This window comes from Culex quinquefasciatus, chromosome 1 (assembly GCF_015732765.1).
Source record: "Culex quinquefasciatus strain JHB chromosome 1, VPISU_Cqui_1.0_pri_paternal, whole genome shotgun sequence".
Taxonomy (NCBI): Eukaryota; Metazoa; Arthropoda; class Insecta; order Diptera; family Culicidae; genus Culex; species Culex quinquefasciatus.
In genome coordinates, this window is record NC_051861.1 from 37,864,664 (window position 1) to 37,887,027 (window position 22,364).

At 39.6% G+C, this 22,364-nt stretch overlaps 1 protein-coding gene across 18 annotated transcripts in view; it reads left to right on the forward strand.

The window, feature by feature from the left end:
- The window catches only part of LOC6035069 (putative thiamine transporter SLC35F3), a 139,323-nt gene continuing 116,959 nt past the window's right edge, over positions 1-22,364 (forward strand). For 15 of the 18 annotated variants that reach the window (XR_005279086.1, XR_005279084.1, XR_005279087.1 and 12 more), the window contains exons 1-2: positions 1-133; positions 6,378-6,772. The gene's annotated coding sequence lies outside the window, so the exon portion shown is untranslated. Of the gene's footprint in view, positions 134-5,695; positions 6,079-6,377; positions 6,773-22,364 lie in introns of those variants that run through there. The other 3 variants (XM_038266920.1, XM_038266919.1, XM_038266921.1) reach the window with 3 other exon arrangements.

Consider the following 22,364-nt stretch of genomic DNA (forward strand, 5'->3'; position numbering starts at 1 on the left):
TCCGAGCAGAGAACTTGACCGACACAAGGCTACGCGAGCACGGGCAAGGACATCCGGAACATGTCCCGTTTCGATTCTGGTGGACATCGGGGGCACAGTATTTCCTTGATTTTCTGAGGAGTTTTAGCTTTTTGTAAGTGATTTTGCGGTGTGAAAATGTTGTTTTGAGTGCTGAGAAGAAATTTGTTTTTGATGGAAGTTGAAAAAAGTGTAAATTGAGGAGATTTATGGCAATTTTTTTTACTCATAATTGAGAAAAAAGTTCTGTGAAAAGCTTCGACAGAGTTATATTGAAGGACATGTGATTAATCTCCTTTGCCCTTGAGGCAAGCAACAACAGAAAGAAGATTAAACTTGCCAACATATTCAATTTCCCACTAATCAAAAGAAGCCCCAAGAAGTTCAGCAAAATTCCATCAATATGAAAATAAGCAGTTTTTCACACGCTCAAGAAAATGTGAAGTGAAAAATGGTACTTTTGTGCGTGAGTGCGACTCCCGCTCTCCCTCTTGCTCGTGGACGATTCCTTACCTAAACGAGCATGCTCCCTCTCGTTCTGGCTGAAGGATGTTCGGTAAAGTAATGGAGGAAAAGGTCACTCAGTAAACGAGCGCCCTTGTTGGGCGAAGAAAATATTACAGGGCGGAAAGAAAAAGTTTGTTTGTGTGACGGGAAATCTAATTATTTTTTTTCCATACAAGTCTTCAAAAAAAGTCGGTTAATCGTACAAAATTGGCATGTGAATGTGAAAAACCACCCAGCCTTAAAAATAATCATTAATAAGCTGCAAAACAACATTCACCAGCAAATCTGTCATAAAACAGCTAAGATGAAAGCAGAACAACTCTAAAACAGGTTGGACAATAGCTGAAATAGAGCTTATTTCCAGCTGTCACTAGCAACACTGTCATATTTTTTTCCAACAACCTGTAAAACTTTTCCAGCACTTTTTTTTGCAATTTCCAAAACATTTCAGCTGTTATACACTGCAGGTAAAGCGCTGTTAGTGCTGAGCAATTGCTACCTTTAGTGCTGATTGGTAACTTGGGACTCGAAAATGAAAACCCCGGATAAAAATACACGAAACAACTAATCGTCTGACCGATTTCAGATTTTCAAAAAAATGGAAATTCTACTTCTGAAAATTTTCAGCTTTGGTTTGATAATTTTCAACTTAAATAATGATCGGATTTATTAAGGGGTTACATACATGTAGAAAATCACAAAATTTCATATTACAGAAAATTTATTAAATCTACTAAAATGATGATTTCAAACGCTCCTGAAATTTCCATAATGATATTTCATGATTAAACTGAGTAAGAGACGATTTTAGTTCAAAGTTTTGCCAAGCGTAAAGCGAAATGTCAAACTTTGTTAGCGTTTTTCTCTAAACACCGAGTTGATTTAAGGGTGCCACAATATCTCGAGATGTGATGGACAAAATTGGCTGAAATTTTGGGTGAAGACTTTCAAGACATATCCCGTGTGCATGACGAAACCCGATTTCGCCCAATTTTGCTTAAAAAAAATACAAAAATCAAAAACTAACGATTTTTTTCTATGAAAAACATAAATATAATTTTATCTTTTAAAAAAATATGCTTTTTGAAAATCGGCCTTTGTCATGCACACGGTACCAGTTGAACGAGTTTTCACCAAAATTTTGAGCCGATTTGGTCAAAGCAGTGTTGAGATATCGTAGCACCCGTTTTTTTGAACTGCAAACTTCAAATAGCTATATCTCGGCGAAGACACAACCAAATGTGTGCAAATTTCATTGATAGTGTATAATGTATATTTTAATGCTCTGAAAACAATATTGAAAAAAAGTTTAAGCGTGTGCTCAATCCAACCTCTGAAATTTATGCCGATTTACATGTATGTAACCCCTTAATGATGTTTTTTTTTAAATTTAGTTTTTTATTTATTATTTTTTCAATTTTTTGTTTTTTTCATGTAAATTTTCAATGTTTTAATTTTTGTTGATTTCAGAATTTTGAATTTAAGATTATTAGAATTCCTTATTATATATTTTTATATACCTCAATTTGAATTTTTGAGTTTGTTGTTCAAAACATTGGGCTCTTTTTCTAAATTTTTAACTTCTAATTTTAATGTCTTATCCTTTCTTCTTAATGCGATTTTTTTATTTAAAAAAATCAGATTTTTTATATTTTTTTCTGGCAAGAGTTCAATGTTTATTGTTAGACTTTTTACTTTTTTTTCCAACATCTTTCTATTTAATTTCAAGATTCTACGTTTCAGGATTTACCTTCCGAGAGAATTGTGGATTTTAAATATTATTATATTAAAAACAAAATGATTTCAACGTTTGGAATTTTCAGTCGCATGGGCAAAAGCCTTTTCTGTCAAAACTTTGGATTGAACTTTGTATGTACTTTTTCAATGACAAACAAATACATTTTTCACCAGTAGTACGTCTAGCTGTCTATACAAAACTGATATTAGAAAATAATAATAAAAAAAACGTTATCTTGAGAGCAGACTTTCTGGTCGATATGGTGTCTTCAGCAAGGTTTTAAAAGGGAATTTTTTGTAAATATTGCTCGGTTTGTTCTAGAGGTCGTATCGAGGTGCTCCGATTTGGATGAAGCTTTCAGCGTTTGTTTGTCTATACATGAGATGAACTCATGCCAAATATGAGCCCTCTACGACAAAGGGAAGTGGGGTAAAACGGGCATTGAAGTTTGAGGTCCAAAAACCATAAAAAATCTTAAAATTGCTCCCATTTCCGTAAAACTTCATCAATTCCAACTCTCTTAGATGCATTCGAATCGTCTTTTAAAGTACTTCAAAATGTGCCATAGACATCCAGGATTGGTTTGATTTTTTCTCATAGCTTTTGCAAATTACTGTTAAAAATGGATTTTTTTAAACCCTTAATATCTTTTTGCAACAGCTTCCAACACACATACTCTTATAGGTCAAAAGTTAGGGAATTTCATGGACTATAAGCCTACGGTAATAACTTTTTGGCAAATCGCAGTTTTTCTCATAGTTTTTTTCAATTTTTCTATAACAAACATTTTACATCGTTAGTTTTTGCCCTGTAGGCCGCCATAGCGGCACTTTTTGGTCTCAATTTTGTCATTTTCGGAATCCTTGGACAATTTCACGTAAGTTAGATGTATTGGAGTTGTTTATTTGATTGAAAAAAATGCCATTTAGAATGAATTAAAATATTTTTTAACAATTTGTTGGATTAGGGGTAAAACAGGTTTTCGCCTACTTGATACAGTATTTGACGTATTGATCATAGGGTAAATAAAATCTATTTCTTTTTTAAAAAATGTTTTATTTAATTATTTTTTAAATCAAAAATAAAACTTCAATGCTTCAAACTAACGTGAAATTTTCCGAGGATTCCGAATATGACAAAATTGAGACCAAAAAGTGCCGCTATGGAAGCCTACAGGGCAAAAATTAACGTTGTAAAATGTTTGTTATAGAAAAATCGAAAAACTATGAGAAAAACTGCGACCTGTTGTTTTTGTTTGTTTGTTACAAATAATTTGATAATGCTGTCATTTTCTAAAACAAATCATTATATTCGAAATTTGTGGAAAAAGTCGCTTTTATGTATAGACAGCTACCAAGATTAAACGAACTAGCGATGCAAAATGTCTTCTTTGGTGATAAAAAAACGCATACACAACGTTTCTTCCCAATCAAAAAAGTACTAAAATTATATTTACAATAAATTTGCTTATTTTTGAGAGAATTGTTCTCATGATTTTTTTTAATATTGAAAGACGCAACTTTTGGTACCGTCATCAGGAGTGATATTGGGTCTAGGTGTTATTCTTGTAGCCATTTGGTCATTTGGATTTAATTTTTCTTTAAATCAAGGTTTAGTGAACATTTTCAGTTGTTGTTAACATATAACTTATGTTTTTATGCAAAATTTGATCCTGAATATACGAAACAAATATTTTGTTGAAAAATTTCAAGTGATATCAAATGAGTTATGAACCTAACTCTTGATATTTTGGTTACGAATTGAGTAGATACGTAACATCTGATTCAGGCTGTCTAAAAAATTATTTAAATATTATTGAAATTGGTGGAATAATTGTGGAATCATTTCTTTGCAACGATTTATATTTTAAAATATTCCATTTTTCCAAGTATAAATTACCTGTTTAAAAATATTTTTACAAAAAAATAATGTCAAAATATACGTGAATTCTGTTAAAGACTATTCTCATTTTCATTAAATTTGTTCAACAACGAATAAACAATTTTTCACATTTGGCCTGCAAGCTTACGTAAACACTCTGAAACTTTGAGCACCCCTGGTCTACGGGGAGAGATTGGATCATACAAAAACGCAGATTTTTCAATTTATGCTCTTTTCAAATGGAATTGCTGTACATTAATTTATTTGCGAGGATTTTTGATGATTGTGTCAAGACTGCATTAATTTGAAATATTGTTTAATGACTTTGAAAACAAGTTTAATGACTTGAAAACAATTGTTTTTTTCTGGACTTAAACTTGATCCATCCTATCATGTAAAGTACATTTTACTCTAAAATGAGGCTATTTTTACAGCTCCAATTTCACTCCCAAACCAACTGGAATGCGAGAGTCCTTCAGAGTAACCCATCAACGCCCGTAAGGTATACCACCCGCAGGACCGTTTCCACCTTCGCTCCATATTTTTCCTCCTTACAAACATCCCCAACTGCCCAACTCAAGTGTACACTCACAATCAGAATAACCCTTAAAAGGGTACTTTCTATCCTTTTTTCAACTTTACCCGTCGTCACCCTTTTGAAAGGGTATGAGAGCGAAACCCTCCAAAAGGGTACTTGCCCAGTACCCTTTAAAAGGATACTGGCAACAGAACGGCGCGCTCACTAGCGACATCTATAAGTCAATTTTGTTTCGTTGAAACAGTGCTGCCATCTATTGTAATATTCATAAGTTCTTTAAAAATAAGGTTTTGTTCTGATAAAAAGTTTGTTTATTGTTTTAAAATAATATTTATTCACTGTTCAACATAAAAAAATCCTCGAACATAAACATGCTTTGGGTTTCAACCATGCACTCGCGATCACAACGTCTCGCCCCGGGATGAACGTTGACCATTTCGACGGAAATTTAGCACAGATCCGTTTTCACCGTGACGCTTCACCGATATTGTGCCCTATTCACGGCGCTGGTTCTAGTTGAATTCGGCGCGAGCTCGAATATCAGCTGGGTGTTCTCCTCGTCGAAAGTGGTCGGAACCTGCATTCAGGATACACTCCAGCTTCGTCATCCGGAACTCAAAATCGTCGTCGGGGAACACGCCGGGTAAAACACTTTACTGCCAGCTCGAGCTGCGGAAGAAACAGACCTTGGTGACGGAGCCTGAAAAGATTGGAACTTGTTAATCACTGCTTTATTTATAAGTTTGCCAACCAGCCTTACCATTCACCACGTCCTGGTTGGCCTATATCCGACGGAAGTAGTCCGGAATATCCGGAACCTAGTCGATAAGACCAAAAATTTACGGAAGTGGAACCGATGCCTCAAACCGAACCAAACACGCCAAAAACAAGCATGACATTTGAACTTCTTATTTTTAAATGCAGGGCGGCGCTGGAATCGCTTGCAGCAAAGAAAGATACCCTTTTGAAAGGGTAACGCCAATGAGGTGAATCAAACGGATAGTTTTAACCATTTTAAAAGGATAAAATGTACCCTTTTGCAAAGGGTAAACCTCGACTACCGTTTAAAAGGATACTTTTAACCCTTTCAACCGGTAACTTTATTTTTGAGTGTAACCTTATCGTTGCCCTATCCCAACAAAAAATTCCGACGAAGGTTCGTCTCATATTTGACATTCGGCGAGTTCCTCTCACGCTCACGCGCGAGTATGAGTTACCCCGCCCGAAGTCGGGAGTCTACCTTCGGGCGTAGTCGTCGTACAGCCGTCGTTGGTGAGTGTCGATACTTGCGGTTGGTTTCTTCTCTTATCAGACTTGAGTTGGAGTTGAACGAGATCAGGCCTGGAGTGTGTGGTGCGACAAGTTTGACAGCTGATTGAAAGAGCACCCTGCTCCAGTGGGTGGCAATTTCAGTTCAGTGGGGTGGTGTTGTGGTGACCTGCTGTGTGAAGAGGACACTGAACCACCTGCTGAGGATACTACTTTTGCAAACCACAGACAATAGACGTTCAACGTGAAGTGCAGAGAGCAGAGGCTTGACTGAAACCCTACTCCAAATTTTGTGGAGGAAGAACCATCGATATTTTTGATAGATGGCGCCACTTCCCGCTGCCGGAAGCACTCTGAACCGACGGAGGCAATTCCCTGCGAGGGTTGGTGATGTTTAAATTTTACATCCTTTCCGTTTTCACACAGAGAAAGCTGCCGGTAGAAGGAGTCGATTAAGGTGGTGAAGTGTGTGTGAGTGGCGAGGATTATCCGGACGTCAAGAAGAGAGCATCGAAGCTTTGGCAACTAAATCATGGTGTTGTTAGAGCCCAAGAGTCGACGTGAGTGAGAAGAGGTTAGTGATTTGTGGAACGGAACGGATTAAGGAGCTTAAACGAGGAGTGATAATAGCTGTGCCTTGAGGCTGGCTGGCTGGTGAGAAAGAGTGGGGGTCGTGCTGGAGGAGAATTTATTCCGCAAATTAGTGTACCGGAAGGATATTGTTACTGATGGTGGAGGTGAAATTGAGGCTAAAGTGGTGAAGCGTGGTGATTAGGATGTTCGAACAACGAAGTTACTACGTGTCAACGATGAGCATGTTGGTAAGTTGAGGAATGATTTTCTTGAAAATGATAAATTACATGGAATGAAGGTTAACTAAATTATGCACAACAGATTGAGTCTTTCCAATGACAAGTCTTGCACATGGCAGTGCACCTTTTAGACAACTTTTTTGTATAAACAGTGAATTGGAAAAAATGGCATCATACACGTAACGATTATCAAAGTTGATCAGTTTACCAAGCAAATTTCGTTTTAAAATTAATAATTTTGAAGAATCATGATTATTATTTACGCAAATCCACATAATTATTTTTTTTTTGAAAATTCTGTAGGACAACCAGTGGTGGCAGTGCGTGGCCGAATGGTTACGCTGTCCGCTTTGTAAGCGGATGATACTGGGTTCGATTCCCATCTGCTCCAACCTTCCATCGGATGAGGAAGTAAAATGTCGGTCTTGGTCTTGGTTGTTAAGCCGTTAAGTCATTCCAGGTGTAGGAGTTGTCTCTACGCCATAAGTACAAACAACACACCAAACCAAGCCTACTCCGGTGGAATCGCTGGCGGCGGTTGGACTCACAATCCAAAGGTCGTCAGTTCAAACACTGGGGTGGAAGGTTCCTTGGAGTAGAAAGAGATTTGGGTGCTCTCCCCATTTAAGCCTTCGGACTCCTAGGTTCGAGCAGAAACTTGCAATAGAGACCACAAAAGACCCGGGTGTCGTTAATGTGGATGGTTTGTTTTTTTTTGCATGACAACCTTATTTTTTTTTTGCGCGCTAAGAAAAAGTCAATTCCCCAAATCTTTGTAGTAATAAATAAACTTGGTGGACAAATTTGGAACTGGTACCCTATACACCCAGAACTGGGCATCGGAATACGAGAAGATAAAGAACATGGTTCGGTAGAAAAATGGCACTGTGAACGGACGGAGAGGATAAATCCCGAAATAACCGAGAGTAGGGGAACAGCATCTAATTCCAGCGTGCCTCTAATATTGGCAGGTCAGAACTTTGACATTCAATTAAAGCTAATTAGGCGTCATCCATAAAGTATGTCACGCTCTAGGGGGAGGGGGGGTCTGAGCAAGTGTGACATTGCGTGTTATAAGTATAGGAAAAGGAGGGGAGGGGGGGGGGGGTAAATTTTGGCTGATTTTAACGTGACGTACTTTATGGATGCAGCCTTAAAAGCGTTTTCAATAGAAATCGAGTGATAAATAGCTCAACGATAAGTGAGCAAGCAAGTTTCTATCTAAAGTTTTGCAAAATTAGTTGTTTAAATAGTGAAAATCATCAAATTGGATGGAGTTAGGAACAAGTGCTTAACCTGCCAATCATACGAGAATTTCCCCTACTTTACTCGTGGGTTAATTTTCCAAAAAGTTCACCCTTCACAAAAAAAAGTGCCGATATATTGAACCACGCCTTTGCCGTATCGGTCACCATGGTCCGGGGAGTAAATGGCGGTCACTTGTCCATATAAACCACTCTATCGGATGAACTGTTTGAATGAACGAATGAACACGATTTGTTGTTGTAAGCGCGAGAGGTCTTTACTCTCGCCAAATAATATTTTCCGCTCGTTTCTTTCCGAAAGGACTATCCGCATGGGCTTTAACTTTGAGTGTGTAAAACGAAATTTCGCAAAACTCAAAATATGTTTAATAGGGTTCAATCTTGCTTCAAATTATTATCAACGCAGGAAACTGCGCGTTAGCTTTTTTTTTTTTGTTAATTTCACGTCTTTTTCATTGAATTTTTATGCTAAAAAATGTTTTTGTCTGATTTACTTCAGTTTTTTCACCAATGATGAATCTCCCAGCTATTTCGATATGGCAACTTGTATCTGAAGAAAGAGAGGCATTTTCGCTAGTTCTCACTGTTCTGTGTTCTGCGTGCACGTTCGCAAATATCGACCACACACATAAGGCTTTCTAGGCCCAGTGAAAAAAATATAATTTAACTCAAAAATGACGAACTCCTCGTCACAGTGTCCTGATGCAAACAATGATCGAGCTGTAGCTGTCACAGCCCTGCGAAGTATGTTGGCTGACATATCGGGCAGTCAGTCAAATAAACCAGCTAGAAGTCGCTTGACAAAAAAAATTTGCTAGAAAGAGATAGGAAACCTGATGCAAACAAACGTCCAGCTGTCATGTAAACATACTTTGAATGTGTTGGTAAATTTCTGACTAGAAAGCCTTATACTAACACAAAGCGCCACCAAGAGGCAAAAGGTAATAAGGTACTTTGAATGTGTTGGTAAATTTCTGACTAGAAAGCCTTATACTAACACAAAGCGCCACCAAGAGGCAAAAGGTAATAGACAAATCCAGCGAAAGCTCAACGCTGCTTTTTGATGGTGAGAGATTTGACAGCTCCCATACTAAATGTCTCGATTTTCATACTTTTTGTTAATTATCTTTTAAAATAAAATACTTAACATATGAAAACTATATATTTTTGGTGCCCAAAATTCCTGCTGAATCGAATGGTGTACTTATTTCAATTGCAATTTTTTTGAGCAGTTTTCATTTTAATAATATTCTAGACACATTTTGTGCACCTAATCAATCAATACTTCTATCATAAATAATCATTTTATTGCTTAAAATTGAGTTTTCCTAAGCTCCCATATTCAAATACATGGAAGCTGTCATTTCTAACACCATTGGCCACCTAGCGGCCATTTCAAACTGGATTCATCTATAAGGCTTTCTAGTCAGAAATTTACCAACACATTCAAAGCTGCCACTCTGGAAGTGACGAGCACATCACTCTCTACAGTGTCCTGAAACTAACAGTTTTTAAGGAGGAAAAACTGATTCGTGGTATTTGCAGTTACGTGAAAAGTGAAGATCACGAGGCGGAGGACAGGTGAACGTGTTATCTTGGATGCCGGTGTATGGACAGTGCAAGAATCTTGAGGGAAAAAGTTCCTAATTTCCTGGTAAATATACTCCATTGGGAAGCGTAGTAAGACGTTACACTTACTCATAAGTTGTCAATAAGATGATAGCTTAAGTTCCAGAATTTTCGCTGATGCAGTACTAGTTCGCCGGTTATTACTGTCTGTCACTTATCGCTGCCCCCACTTGTTTGTAAAAAAAAAAACATTCGGTGGAAATGTCTGCCGAACCGAGTATTTGCGCGGTGTGTAAAGTTGCCGAGCCCGAGGCAACCAAAATTGTCACCTGTGTCAACTGCTACAAAAGTGAACACACAGAATGCAAAGGAGTGTACGGGTCATCAGCTGCTGCGCTACGAGCGAAGCCCTACTTCTGCTCAGTGCAATGTTGTGAAATTCATCATCGCTGCCAGAATTCAACGCTGTTCAGCGGGATCGACGACAAAGTCATGAGCGAAATTCTCATCGAGGTACGCAAAACAAACACCGAGATGCATGATATCCAACAAACCATGGGGGAGCTGAAACGGTTCAACACCTACGTTGGGAACCAAATCGAGGTACTTGTCACGGAGATCAAGTCTGTAAAGCGGGACTACGTGAAGGTGAAACAGGACGTTGGGTACCTCCAGAGTGACCAGAAGCAAACCAACGAAACAATCAGCGACCTGCAGTTAAGCCTTGATCGAGTCAACAGAGCTGCGCTCATCAAAAACGCTGTCATTCTGGGCGTACCAACAACCCAAACTGAGGACACCAAACAACTCGTGCGCCAAATTGCAGCTGCCGTCAAATGCCAACTACCGCAGGATGCTATCGTTGAAGCTACTCGGTTGGTATCGAAAGATCCTTCCCAGCGAACCAGTAAATCCGTGCCGATTCGAGTCGTCTTCGCAGAAGAACAACACAAGGAGGATCTCTTCGCAAAGAAGAAGAACCACGGTTTGCTGTTTACATCTGCTCTAGGTGCTGGTTCGGGCCCTGCGACGAACAGAATCATCATTCGCGACGAGATGACCAGCTTCGGTATGAAGTTACTCAAGGACGTCAGATCTCTCCAGGAACAAGCCGACATACAGTATGTCTGGCCAGGTCGAGACGGGGTAATTCTCACCAAAAAATCGTCAGACTCGAAGGTCGAGAAGGTCCGCAGCCTCCTGGATGTCCGCAAACGGTCGCGTGATGAGTCGCTCTTACACTCAACTGATCTCTCGATGTCGATCTTGGCCGAGCCGGACCCGAAACGCTGATGGTAGTGATCTGGTTGATCTAGCTGCTAAGCGATTTTACTGTAAACTACTTAAATTATGTCTATGTATTGTAATATTGAGTTTGAATGTATGCAACAGTGGATTGTAAATAAATTTTGTACTGATGTTGTTTCTCTGAAAATTCTTCAACTAAATATACGGGGCATGAACGATCTGGCCAAGTTTGATGGTGTACGGGAGATGCTGCAGCAGTATGGAGAACGTATCGATGTGTTGGTGCTTGGTGAAACCTTCTTGAAGGCAGATCGAACTTGTATTTACAATTTGGATGGATACATCGCAACTTTTTCCTGTCGTAATGAATCGAGCGGAGGTTTGGCTGTGTTCGTGCGGAACGATATTGATATGGATGTACTCGAGAACCGAACAGCTGACGGATTTCATCACATACACTGCCAGCTACGTTCCTTAAACAAACGTATAGACTGCCATGCTGTGTACAGGCCACCGTCATTTGGTGCTACTCGGTTCCTTGACGAGATGGATCAAATCTTGTCGAAAACTAAAAATGGTCACGATTGTATCATAGTCGGTGACATGAACATTCCCGTTAACAAACCCTCGATCAATATTGTGCAGCAGTATTCTCACCTGTTATCATCGTACGGCATGGTGGTTACGAACACTTTTGTAACGAGACCCGCGAGTGGTAATATTCTGGACCATGTGATATGTGATGAGAAACTATCGCACTCGGTTACCAATGAAACAATTCCCTCTGACTTGAGTGACCATTGTGTGGTCCTTTCTACATTCAGAAGGGCTGAACGGATCCTGAAAAGAACTCTGGAGAAGCAGATCATTGATCACCGTCGTCTCAACCAACTGTTCTTCGATCGCATTACAACGTTGCCGCAAACCTTAACAGCTGATCAGAAGCTTTCTCACGTAATTAACTGCTACAATACCCTACTGCCCCAATGTACGAGAACTGTCAAAGCCCAGGTCAATATCAAAGGGCACTGTCCATGGATGACGCTCCACTTATGGAAGCTTATCCAAATAAAAGATAACACGTTGAAGCGGAAGAGGCGTAATCCGAATGATGCCCACCTGTCCGAACTGCTGGCGCATGTCTCCAAGAAACTTCAGAAGGAGAAGGCTGAATGCAAGCGGAACTACTACAGTAATCAGCTTTCCTCCGGTGATCAAAAGGCGTCGTGGAAGGTCATCAACGAAGCTATGGGGAAGAACAGCTCTCGCGCTTACCCAACCGAACTGCTGATCAACGGCAACAAGACAACGGATTCGAACCAGATAGCTCAACACTTCAACGTGGGACCCAACCTTGCAGCAACTATCAACAGCGATCGTGAAGTCCACAAATTCGGAACCCTGTCTGCTTTACCTGAGGGAAACTCCCTGTTCCTGAGACCAGCATCAATCAACGAGACAATCGCCCTCATCAATGCATTGAATCCAAAAAAATCCCCCGGCCCAGATGGAATTCCCGCTTCCTTCTTGAAAGCAAACTTCGTTTTCTTCGCGCACCTGCTGACTGACGTATTCAACGAAATAGTTGAAACTGGAGTCTACCCTGCTGTCTTGAAAGTGGCCCGTGTTACACCTGTGCATAAGTCGGGTGACAAAAGGAAGCAAACAACTATCGTCCGATATCCTGTCTCTCCATCCTGGACAAAGTCATTGAAAAATTGATTGTTTCGCGACTTGTAGACTTCATCACTCAGCACAAACTCCTTTACGCCCACCAATACGGTTTCAGGCAGGGTCTGAGCACACTATCCGCCTCGTGTAACCTAGTAGATGACATCTACGACTCGCTGGACAAAAGAGAACTCGTTGGAGCATTGTTCATCGACTTAAAGAAGGCGTTTGATACGATCGACCATAGACTCTTACTGGAAAAACTGGAAACCTACGGCATACGAGGTGTAGCCAAGGCAGTTATTGAGAGTTATTTGTCTGACCGACTCCAGTTTGTATCGCTCGGACAAGTACGCAGTACGCTCAGCCCTGTTATAACTGGCGTCCCGCAAGGAAGCAACCTTGGACCGATTCTGTTTTTGCTCTTCATTAACGACATCGGGAAGCTGAAACTCAAGGGGACAACACGCCTGTTTGCCGACGACACCTCGGTCTTTTACCACGGAAAAGACTGTGCTCTGATTCAACGCCAGATTACCCAGGACTTGGAACTCCTTGACGACTATTTCCAAACAAACCTGCTCTCCATGAACCTGTCCAAGACAAAGTACATGTTGATTCGATCACCCCGGAAGCAGCTCCCAGCTCGCCAGCCTATAGTCTTCAACGGTCAACAGATTGAAGAAGTTAACCAGTACCCGTTCCTTGGTCTTACCCTTGATGACACGATGAGCTGGTTAGCACACATCGACCTGTTGAAAAAGAAACTAGCTCCAATCTGCGGAATACTTTGGAAGCTGTCATCGTTCCTGCCTACTAGTTGCCTCAAAAGTTATACTTCTCCCTTGTCCACTCCCGCTTGAACTACCTTGTCACGACCTGGGGACTTGCTTATGCTGTACACCTCCATGACCTGCAAGTGATACAGAACAGGTGTATCAAAGCCGTCTTTCGCAAGCCGTACCTGTACCCAACTAGCCTCTTGTATTCCAACCCGACCGACTCACTCCTTCCTCTTCGAGCCCTCCAAAACTCCAAATGCTGACCCACGTCCGAAAATGTCACCTGAGCACTACCACCGCTTCAACGTTTCCAATAAGAGAGCAAACCTCAGAAAATGATCGAGCTACAAGACAACTAGGTGATTTCATCTTGCCCCTACCGAGAACCGAGTTCGGTATGAAAAGGGTCGCTTATGTTGGGTGCAAGCTGCATAACGAGTTGCCGACGGTTTGTAAAAATGCGAGTCAGGGTGCTTTCAAGCTGTCGTTACGGAACCACATCAAGTCAAAAATAATAGACTACCTTGTCTAAACACCCGCCACTAAAGAGTTTTCTTCTCTGCTTTCCGGTCGCCACCGCCCGCCGCCCACCACCGTCGTCCACCGCCCACCACCCGCCGCCCGCCGCCCGCCGCCCGCCGCCCGCCACGCGCCGTCCACCGCCCACCGCCCGCCGCCCACCGCCCCCCCGCCGCCAACTGCTACCCGCCACCAACCGCCCACTACCAGCAACTGCGGCTTACAACCCGCACCCAGTGCTTATATGATTTAGAATTTAGCTTTTTTTAATTTATGTAATAGTTTGCACAGCCTTTAAAGAGAAACTGTTCTCACTGGCATACGTGCATAGCAGTCCGAGCCTAACCTTTAAAAAATAAAATAAAAGGTAGGTGAAATATTCCCAGCTTCTGCTGGGAAGTGCGTAATTCGGCATTAAAAAAAAAAAAAAAAAAAAAAAAAAGCATTTTTTTTATTTTTTTTTCCTTTGGGGGGTAAGGCTAAGATAAGCATGTTTACATGACAGCTGGACGTTTGTTTGCATCAAATTTCCTATCTCTTTCTAGCAAAAGTTGTTCGTCAGGCGACTTCGAGCTGGTTTTTTTGACTGACCGCCCGATATGTCAGCCAACATACTTCGCAGGGCTGTTACAGCTCGACCTCGATCATTGTTTGCATCAGGACACTGTGACGAGAGGTTAGTCATTTTTGGGTTAAATTTTTTTTTCACTGGGCCTAGAAAGTCTTATTACGAATATTTTTGACAATTTCGTTAAAAAAAAAAAAATGCGGTTTTGCAAAAATGAATAACAAAACTAACTTTTAAGTGTAGTTTGACTATCAAGCTTGTAAATTGTTGGTGATGTGTTCGAAAATTTGTTAAAAATAATAAGTTTTTTGCAGCACGAATTTTACGCAGACATTTCTGTTGTCACCTTTTGGTTCCTTGGATTAGCCATGGATAATAGACGAATTCAGTTTGAAATGGCCGCTAGGTGGCCAATGGTGTTAGAAATGACAGCTTCCATGTATTTGAATATGGGAGCTCAGGAAAATTCAATTTTTAAGCAATAAAATGATTATTTATGATAAAAGTATTGATTGATTAAGTGCACAAAATGTGTCTAGAATATTATTAAAATAAAAACTGTTCGAAAAATTTGCAATCGAGATTAGTACACCATTCGATTCAGCAGGAATTTTGGGCACCAAAAATATATAGTTTTCATATGTTAAGTATTTTATTTTTAAAGAAAATTAACAAAAAGTATGAAAATCGAGACATTTAGTATGGGAGCTGTCAAATCTCTCACCATCAAAAAGCAGCGTTGAGTTTTCGCTGGATTTGTCTATTACACAGTGTAATAAACAGGGCAGCTACCACAACGCGGCGCCACCGTTTTGAAGGATAAAATGATACAGGTTTTTCAGACAAGTTTCAATCCCGTGCGAAAACACGTAGCCTGTGGGTGTGTGGGATAAACCTTCAAATGCGTTTTTCTCAGCATGCTGTTTTTGCATATGATACATTTATGCGAACATGGGCAGTGGCAATGGACTTCCCCTTAAACGAAGTCAGAAAAGCATTTGAAGACACCACCTCGGACCAGAATCAAAAACTCGCTGAATCATTCTGCCGTATCCAGGAAATTACGTCATCCCACCGGGATGACATAATTAAAACAATTGCCTCAGCAGAAAAATGCCCCTCGGACATAATTTTAGCAGTCCACGATGAAGTGAGGGCCCTCACTTCATCCATCAATAAACTGCAAGACAATGAAATTGAAGTCCGGCAAAAATCACTGGCAGAAGAATTAAACGAACAAACCGTACTGGAAATCGAATCTGGCTGGCGACTTATCGGCAGCAAAAAAAATTTGGAAGCCAGACTGGACCGACTTCGACGCCAGGCAGCGGACTCGTCGTCTTCAGGAAAAGGAAGCCGAAAAAGCACGTCGCCGCAACCGAAAACATCGTCAACAAATTCAGCACCAGCAACAACAACAATCACAACAACATCATCAGCAACGCCGGCAACAGCAACACCTGCAGCAACAACAATCACATCAACATCTTCGTCGGCAACAGCACCAGACCAACTGCAACTCTGACGCAGGCCGAAACCCAAGTACGCCACATTTTAACTTAAAGGACAATCAATTCGACCAGGACAACGCAAGTAGCAGCAACTTTTTCACTCATTCGTCAACCAAATTGTCCGACAAGGAACTTCTAGACCAGGCAAGGGTCGAATTTTCTGGCCAACCTCCAACTACATCGAATTCAAACTTCATCAACTTCCGAAAAGGGAAACCATCAACCCCTACCGGAAGGAAAAACGCCAATCGTCCCACCTCTAAACGCCACCACGCCGCAGCCAGCAAAAACGTCATCACAAACTCCTGAAGTAACAGACAGTATGTTCTGTCTGGACCCAATGAAGCCGCCCATAGTACGCCTAACTGAACAGTCTGCAGTCGGCGATGGCCGTTTCCTGCTGGCCAGACTCCGCGAAATTAAAGTCTATGACAATCTCAGACTATACTTGGCGTATCTGAAGGACCAAAAACCGGACGTCTGCATAGACGGACTAACACTAACCAGCATGCATGTCTTTTTTGCATCCAATGGCCTGCCTACTGAACCTGAACATCTTATGAACATCTTCATGGAATACAACTCAACAATTGGAATTTCACCTAAGCAATCCCTCACCGACCTGGAAACCTACAGGAAATATGTAACAACTAGAAGACTTCAATACCTGCAGCATTCGCGCGAAGCCGCCAACAAATTTTACCTGCCGACTACATCGTCGAATTTTTACAAGCATTGACGCCTTCTAACACGGAAGAAGAAATGACACCCTCGCAAGAGGCAGTAAGTACTATTAATAATTTAAGTATGTCTCCAAAAATTTCTTCAACGGAACAACAGAATGCGAATGAAATTCTAATTTATTGTCAGAATTTCAATCGCATGAAAAGCCCAGGCAAAATGAAGGAAATTTCTTTAAACATTCTCTCACATTCTTTCGACATTATTCTTGGAACTGAAACTAACTGGGACGAAAGCGTCCACCCTGAAGAAATTTTTGGAAACAATTATTTTGTATTCCTAGGCAATAGAAATTTAAATCTCAGTCAGAAAAAGTCAGGAGGCGGCGTCCTCTTAGCCATAAATGCCAGACTTAATCCAAAAGAAATTGTAACTGAAAAACATTTTCAATTTGAACAAGTCTGGGCCAAAGCCACTATTGCAGGCCAAGTACACATTTTTGCATCAGTATACTTTCCGCCGGACCATGCAAATAAACAGTCGTATGAACTATTCTTTAAAACAGTAGAAATCATAACATCAAAATGGAACCGGAAGTAAAACTTCACATTTATGGCGACTTTAATCAAAGCAAAGTCGAATTTATATCTGACCAAGAAAATGAAGCAATTCTTCTCCCAGTCATTGGGGAAAATGAAACTTTGCATTTTCTCTTTGACAATATTGCAAATTATGGACTTTTCCAAATCAATCATGTAAAAACCAAAGAAATTCATTTTTAGACCTTTTATTCACTAACTGTATTGAAGACTTTCATGTACAAGAATCTGTAACCCCCCTTTGGAAGAATGAAGTCTTCCATACAGCAATTGAATATTCTATTTATGTCCATAAAAACACTTTGCCCATTGACTGGGAATATGAAGAAGTCCTGGAATACAATAAAACAAACTTTGTAGAAGCCAAACGTAAACTACTTGCAATTGACTGGCAAAATTTATTTAATAATGAAGGAAATGTCGACGAATTAGTAGGAAAATTCTATACGGAAATTAACACTATAACATCTGAAACCGTACCTACTAGAAGAAGACGACGTAATAACACAGGCAATAAATACCCAGTGTGGTTCACTCCACAACTAAGAAATTTAAAAATAGAAAACAAAAAGCCTACAAACTATACAGAAACAATACAAATGACACAAATCTTCTGAATTATCTGAATATTTCCGACCATTTTTTTTCGGCACTCAATTCTGCCAACGAAGAATATAATAGTAAAGTCGAATCTGAAGTCAAATCATGCCCGAAAAATTTCTTTAATTACGTAAAATCCAAATCCAAAAGTAGTAACTTCCCATCGCAAATGCAACTGGACGAAAATGTACACAGAAAAAAAAATCATGGTAATATTACATCTGGGAAGGGGTACATCTTTTATGTCAGAAAAAAAGGTGTAATTTTACCTCTGGAAATGTGTAATTTTACCACTATTCTGGTGTAATGTCACTTTTTCAGTCTAAATTGAGGTAAAATTACATCATTAAAGAGGTAATATTCAACCTTCCAAAATTACAGCTTCTAAATTTACATTATTTTTTTCTGTGTAGGCAGTAACTCAAAAGAAATTTGCAATCTTTTTTCAAAATTTTTCAAAGAAGTATACACCTCATTTTCCGAAGAAGACCGCGACCGCGACTACTTTTCATATATACCGGAATTTCCAAATGACGTCTCAGTCAATTCTTTGTCAGAAACGGAAGTACGCCAGGCATTGAAGGACTTAGACTCATCAAAAGGACCAGGACCCGACGGAATAGCACCTGCATTCCTAAAGAACCTTGCAGAAGAATTGACATATCCACTGCATCATCTTTTCAACATGTCAATAAATACAGGAAAATTCCCACAAACATGGAAAAAGTCTTTTTTGGTGCCTATTTTCAAGTCAGGCCCAAAATCAGACATACGTAATTATCGCGGAATTGCCCTTTGTCTTGCATTCCAAAACTTTTCGAATCTATTATAAATGAAAAATCTTTCAGCAAGTAAAAACCGCATCACATGTAAACAGAACGGCTTTTTTAAAGGCCGCTCTACTAGCACCAACCTTTTAGAATTTGTAAATTTTACACTGAATGCAATGCATAATCGCAATTTCGTAGAAGCAATTTACACAGACTTTAGTAAGGCATTTGACAGAATCGACATACCATTATTAATCTTCAAACTGCAGAAAATTGGAATTCAACCGAATCTTTTGGAATGGCTTAAGTCATATTTGACTAAGCGCGAACAAATTGTTCGCTTCCAAAATGTACTATCGGAATCAATTCACGTCACCTCTGGGGTTCCGCAAGGATCCCATCTAGGACCTCTTCTTTTCATCTTGTATGTAAACGACATTTCCTTCATTCTTAAAAAATTAACGTACTTGTATATGCAGACGACATGAAATTGTATATGGAAATAGGAAATGCCAATGACAGTCATGTATTCCAAAACGAAATTAATCTTTTCTACACATGGTGTAGTAAAAGCCTACTCCAATTGAATGTAAAGAAATGTAATTCCATTGCCTTCAGCAGAAAACATGAAACACCAAACATAACAGTATTATTAGGAAACCAACCAGTAGAAAAATGCAAAGTAGTACGTGATCTAGGTGTCATCCTAGACTCACAACTAACTTTGTAGAACACTATAACACTATAATAAACAAGGCAAAAGTACATTAGGCTTTATAAAGCGCTTTGCATTCAACTTCCAGGACCCGTATACTATTAAATTACTCTATATAACGTATGTCAGGCCACTCTTGGAATACTGTAGTATCGTCTGGAATCCATACTATGCCGTACACCAAGCACGTATTGAATCTGTCCAAAAACAATTCTTACTGTACGCACTACGTAAACTTAACTGGACTGCATTTCCTCTCCCATCGTATGAAGCACGCTGCATGCTCATAAACATACAATCATTACAAGAACGTCGTAAATTTGCCATGCTCTCTTTCATCAACGACATTATTTCTCAACGCATACAGTCAGCAGCATTATTTTCAGAAATACGCAATAGTATTCATGAACCAAGCCGTACTCTTAGACATTCACCACTTTTAGAATAACTGCATACACGACAAATTATTTAAAAATTCGCCATTAAATCAAATGATGCGCTTTTATAATGAAAATTCACAGTACATACATTTCGACATGTCTAAACCGGAACTACGAAAAAATCTGTACAATAGAAATAATATCTAGTATGTAAGAAAATTGTAAGTAGTCTACATAAGCTTGACGAATAAACAATAAACTAATAGTTGTTCTAGATAAAGTTTATGAATGGTCTGACTTTTATTTTCAATGTTTATGTAACTTTTTTTTCACCATTATCACAATCAGTCAGAGGATTTTTTTCAAATCGACCCTTTTTTTCCTTCAAAAAAAATTCTAAAATTTCAATGATCAAAAATGGTTGCAGCGGCCTTCCATTCTCTAAAAAAAACATGTTGCTGCAATGTTTCTTTTTCATTCTTTCAAACATAAGTTCACAGCAAAAAAGTAGTAATCCATGCAGCTACGTGTAAAAGAACTGGGTGTAAAATTAATTTATGAAATTTTATGTAATATTACACCCTGAAAAAATTTAGCTCATCAGTATGGGAAACCTGCATGGCCGAAATGTCAAGCTCATATATGCGGTCTGATGACCGAGCGGGCTAAAGCGCCAGTGTTTATTGTTGATGCTGGGTTTAAATCCCGTCGGTTGCAACTTTGTTTTGTGTTTACAAAAATTGTACATGCAGTGTGTATTATTAAGAGTCTTTCTCCACGAAGGTGATGTGCATGCTTTTGCATGCGATTTTAGCATCGGATTTTTTCTGTGTGTGTTTTTTTTAGTTAATTTAACAAAAAAATGCCGGAATTTTATTTTATCATACATACATTAAAAAAAAATTGTATGTAGAAAAGGCCACGCGGGAGGGGGGATGAGGTGAGGGGCTGTAAATGTCATATTCAGGGGGTAGCGAAGAAGACGCCATCTTGGAAGTTCAGAAAACAAACACTGACAATCAGTATTATACATATTACTATGGTTATACGAAGTGTGTTATCCTGGTTGAACTCAAAAGTCCCATGCAAATGTGTAAAAGCAAACTGGAAAATGTGTAATGCCAATCCTGAGTGTACGGGCGCACTGTTTTGTCGACCAAAAGAAAAAAAAAACAAAAAAAGGTAAACAGAAAAATCACTTTTTTCGATATGAATTTTCAGCCAATATTGGGATGGAATCTACAAGAATATGATAGAATTTGCCATCAGCAACACAATTCACGTGTTTTTTTTCAGGAATTTATCGTTTAAATTGCGGAAAATTTGAAAATCAAAAACCCAAACAATGATTTGTTATGGGCTACCATTTGACAGCTAGTGCTTTTGTTGTGGGCTCTCATTTGACAACCGTGCTAATGTCGACTGTTGTCAGTTTGCTTTGGTCTTGGTCGGAATAGGGTTGCCATCCCCCCGGTCATATTTGAAGGCCACGTGGTTCATGCACGATCCCTAACTCAATAATGCACTGAAAATAAAAACGAAGTAAGAATTTAACGTGAGTACAAATTTTCTCAATCAGGTAAAATATTTTTAAAGGTTTGGCAAATATTTATATTACAAATGTATTTCAAATCGAGCGCCCAATTTCCTGGGGTTACAAAAATCCCGGGAAAAAAATTGAATATTATTGAAAACTGTTCTTATCATCATCACATCATGAAAATCGTATAGGAAAACAATTTTAATGGTCAAAATAAGTGTGAGGATCAATGATTGGCTTGACTGCATGTACTGCATCGTACAACTCAAGTTAATTTATTTTTTTTAAGTGAGTGCGTGCAGAAAAAAAACACAATTCTATTGCGAGAAAACTAACATTTTCCACTACAAAGGACACATTTTTCTCCGAAAAAGAAATAAAACCATCCGAGTGTGCTCTGCTCATCTCTGTCCCCTTGGTGTGGCGAGCATGATTGATGGTTTTCATAACACGATCCTTTATTTGTGCAACACACCAACCACCATCACCATCAACCCCTATCTCGAAGCTTCGAGGTGAGACAGACAGGCCCAGGATCAGCCCCGATGTTTGTTTTTCAAATAACAGGTGGAATCGAGCCAGAAACTTCGTAATCACACCCCTTTCGGCCGTTCCGACAAAAGTTCAACAAAGTTGCGATAAAAAAGAGCAAAAACACACATCATTCCTCTGTTACACCGAATAAAACATGGCTCGCCATGGAAGGGAGAAAAAAAAAAAAAAGGAAACGGAAAAATGCCAATGCACACATACAAAAGACACACATACACCGGGTCGTGACTAAATCCCTCCCACGGGCCTGGTTTCTTCCATTGCATATCGATTTTCCCAACGACGACGAGCTTCTTGTTGAGATAATCCGCTTTTCCGGCAAACACGATCAAAAGTATCTGTGTACGACAGTGTACACTCAACCCCCGGTGGTTGGTCACTTTTTCGTTTGACACTTTTTTAGTTTGTGCCCCGTTGGTTGGTCAAAGTCAAACTTAAAAGAGACGAACTGTCAAACAAACGTTTGGTAGTATGTGAGTACTCCGTGTAAAAGAAGTGTCAAACTAAAAATGGACCCCGTTCGTTTGACAACAGTTGGTGTCAAACTATCGGGGTTTGAGTGTAGCATGCTTCCATACAACGCCCACCGTTATGCAATTTAGCGTGCACACACTGACCAACGGCGTTTGCG